Below are 4,322 nucleotides of genomic sequence, written 5' to 3'. Positions count from 1 at the left end.
ATAAAATTGAAGGTTTTACACAAACCTAAGATGGCTAAAATTCGAAGGAAAATAGGCAAACAAAAAATCTTTTTTATTTTTGCAGAAAATTTCTGTGATATAACTCTCATGTCCAAGATATATAAGGAATTGATTCAAGTTTTAGCCAGGACATCAAGAAAGACTTATTAAGTGCCACTATGTGCTGGACACTGTGCCAAGTTGGAAGAGATAAAGAAAAGCAAAAGACAGTCCCAATCCTCTGACAAATCTAAAGGGGGCAAGACAGCACAGGAGAGGAAGCTGAAGAGTGGGAGTGGGGGAGGCCCCCTGCATGGCAGTCAGTCATTATGGAGTCCGGTGGGGGAGGCCTCCTGCACGGCAGTCATCATGGAGTCCGGTGGGGGAGGCCTCCTGCACGGCAGTCATTATGGAGTCCAGTGGGGGAGGCCTCCTGCATGGCAGTCATTATGGAGTCCAGTGAAGAGCGGTCAGGTGGAAATGAAGACATGGAGCAACTGGGCACCCTCCTTAAATGGAAGTTCTTGGAGGACTTCTCCCCCTCCACTCTCCAATCATTGTGAGGGAGAGGCTCCAGGTACAGAGGGTACTGAAAAGGTGGGATTCCACGGAGTATTGATGAAATGTGAGATCCAGGGCTGAAGTCATCTTTGAAGAATGAAAAGTTCCAGGGTCAGATGGGAAAGAAAAAGAACCATTCCCTAGTAGGTAAATGCTGTAAGTAAGTAAGGTGGATTTTAGCATGTATAAAGTGGAAATTTGTTATTTCTTAAAGTTCAGTTTCTCAGGATCCATACCCATAACAATCTCTCGTTCTCAAGTATTAGATACGAGTTCTCACTATCATGGTTCAAAACATCTCCATCACACTTGCACAGTATTATATAATGGTAAATAATACAAACATCCACTGTGGCTACACAGTGAGATACAGGGATGGGGTGATGTAAACTTGTGAGGCTATTGCTGGTAATATGCCTTCTTTGTCCGTTGCTCCTATAATGCAGGTGGGCAGTGGGCAGTGAATGGGGAGCCTTAGGGTTGAATGCACAAATACTGTGTGTGCCTCAGCTGCCCCCCATTCAGGCTTAGGGGGAACCTTAGGGTTGAATGCACAAGCTGGAATGCTGTGTGCCTTGATAGGCCCCCATCAAGGCTTGGGGGGAATCTGTGTTTGCCTTAACAGTGTTACCATTGAGTCTTTGGGGGGAATTTAGGGGGATGTACAAGTTGTGTCTGTTTTGAGATGTAGGGGGTAGTTGTCCCCACTTCTCACCAGCCCCTGCAAGAAGGGTGATTAGGGAATGCTGTAGGAATTGTGTTCCCATTATCAGCAATCCTCTTCTGAGAAAACTAGACTAGAATAAAGTAAGATTATTAAGCCCTTCTTTGTGTCTTTCCTGTCTGACCAGATTAAGCGTAGACCTGTGTTTATCTGTGTTTTATCTGCTGTGTTTATCTGTCTTACAAATGGTCGAAGGAATATGAACAGGCAGTTTTCAAAGGATAAAATCCAAGCTATCCGTAACTATATGAAATATGTTCCAAATTACTAAGTATTAGAAAAATGAGAATTAAAAACTCTCTGAAATTCTACTTCATATGCATCAGATTGACAAAAATGATAAGAAGAATATATTGGGGAGGTTGTGGAAAATGTTGAGTTGTTTCAGTCATGTCCAACTCTGTGACCCCATTTGGAGTTTTCTTGACAAAGATACTGGAGTGATTTGCCATTTTCTTCTCCAACTCATTTTACAGATGAGGAACTGAAGTAAACAGGATTAAATGACTTGTCCATAGTCATACAGCTACTCTCTGAGGCCAGATCTGAACTCAGGAAGATGAGTCTTCCTGACTCCAGTCCTGGTACTCTATCCACTGTTCCACCTAGCTACCATTGTGGGAAAACGGAAACACTAATGCATTGTTGGTAGAGCTGTGAACTGATTCACATATTCTGAAAAGTAATTGAGAGCTATGTCCAAAAAGTTGCTCAATTATATAAACCCTTTACCTAACTATACCATTGTGTATACACACACACACACACACACACAAATATTTATATTATCTTTCTGTGGTGCCCCAAAATTGGAAACTAAGGGAGTATTCACTGAATTGGCTAAGTAAAGTGTGGTATAGGAATGCAATGGAATATTATTATGCCATAAGAAATAATGAAATGGATGATTCCTGAGGAAACTGGAAGTGAAGTGAGGAGAAACAGAACAATTTATAGTGATAGCAAAATTGTAAAGAAAAAACAGCTTTGAATGATCTTAGAATGCAGACCAATGCATGATAAATCATAAGCCCAGAGGGTTAGAAAGGAGTCCCAGCACCTGTCAGAGAGGTGATGAACTTAAAATTCATAGCCATGCATGTCTCGTGGTGAGAATTTATTTTGCTGAACTATGTGTATTTATTTTGAGGGTTTAAAAAAATTACTGTTGAGACAGGGGTGATGGGAAGCTGAGATGTAAACACTTAAAAAAACTTCTAATACCTTTCTTATTTGGGAGATGTGAACTAACTCTATGGAAGATTGAGGGAGGCATTGCAGCCTAAAACCCAACGGTTCATTTGGGGTTCCCAGAATGTTATAATGTCAGGTAAGGAAGCAAGAACTATTAGATTTGGAGTCAGAAGACCTCAGTTGAAAGTCCTTCCTATTTGTATAATATGAGTATTCCTATACTCACTATTTCTATGATTTCAGTTAAGTCCCTTAACTTTTCTGAGACTTAATTTTTTCATCTGCAAAATAAAGTGGTTGAACTCTCTGACCTCTGAGGTCTCATATCCTTAAATCTATAGCTCTTACCTATGATTCCTGCATTGGAGATTGGAGAATTAGATTTCAGTGGGCAAAGAGGGTGTAGCTCTTGATAGTGAAAGCCAGGCCAATGGTTCTTGGATCTGATCAATGTCAAAGTCAAGAGTAGGAAGAAGAAATAAAGCCAGGAAAGAGAGCCAAGGAAAATAGGTTGTTGTTGTTCAGTCCTTTTAGTTAGCTATTTGTGTTTTCAGTTTGTCTCATTTTAGTCATCTTTTTTTCCCAACTCTATGACCCTATTTGGGGTTTTCTTGGTAAAGATACTGGAGTAGTTTGTCATTTCCTTCTCCAGATCATTTTATAGATGATGAAACAGAGGCCAACAGGGATAAGTGACTTGCCCCAGGATCGCACAGTTAGTTTGTGTCTGAGGCTAGATTTGAACTCAGGAAGATGAGTTGTCTTGACTTAAGGCCTGGCACTTTATCAACTGCACCACTTAGCTACCTTGTAATAGGAAAATGCACACACGTCCTGTATGTACTGTTGTGGATTAACAGTACCTATGGACATTTACAAATTGTGAAACTGATACTATACGTAGTTCCCCATTAGTGTGAATAACAAGTCCTGTGAAGTAGTCACATAATTTGAATCCACACTGCATATTTCCGCTGGGCTGAAACCAATCATCATATGTGACACAATTATAACTTTGAATAATGCAAATTTGAGTACATGTGACCATAAGGTCCTAGCTGTATATATCCTCTTCCCTATGAGAAACAGTGTGGCATAGGAATGGTGTCACCAGAGACCTGGGTTCTAATGCTACCTTTGACACTTAAGTAGCTGTGTGATTATAGTTAAGACTTCTAAATTCCCTTTGAGGATATATATGCATATGTATATCTATATATACATATATGTACACATATGTGTATACACACACACACACACATATATATATGTATATATATGTAAGGTAGGAATGATCCTTCATTGACTCAATCAGTCAGAATTAAGAGTGATCAAAGACTTGTTCTGATTGGGTAGAGACCTTGGTTATACCTTGAGGAATTTTAAGAAAGTGGGAGCAATTTAGAACTAGAGAGAAAATTTGGAGGTCTGGCTCCAGAGAGGAAGGAATGGGACCCACCAGAAAAAGGAGAAAGAAAATGTTGGACTAAACTATAGTAGAGAAAGGTGATAATAGAGAAAGATCATGATACCTCTGGGTATCTCAGAGCAGTCAGTCAATCAATAAACATTTCTTAAGTGCTTAGAATGTGGCAGGCACTGTGTTGAGGAAATAAAGAAAGGCAAAAGGGAGTCCCTTTTCTCAAGGAGTGCACAGTCTAATGGAGATAACTTTCAAATTACTACTTACAAACAAGGTATATGCAAGATAAAGTTGGAGATAATTAACAGAGGGAAGGCACTATCCTTAAGGGGTAGAACATTTGAACTGACACCTTCAGTCACACCTTCCTTCCTTCCTTCCTTCCTTCCTTCCTTCCTTCCTTCCTTCCTTCCTTCCTTC

This window comes from Petaurus breviceps, unplaced genomic scaffold, assembly GCF_028583685.1.
Source record: "Petaurus breviceps papuanus isolate PSGF00001 unplaced genomic scaffold, PetGlider_PUasm1.0 229, whole genome shotgun sequence".
NCBI lineage: Eukaryota > Metazoa > Chordata > Mammalia > Diprotodontia > Petauridae > Petaurus > Petaurus breviceps.
The sequence above is the reverse complement of the archived record's forward strand: the minus strand, read 5'-3'. Positions refer to the sequence as shown.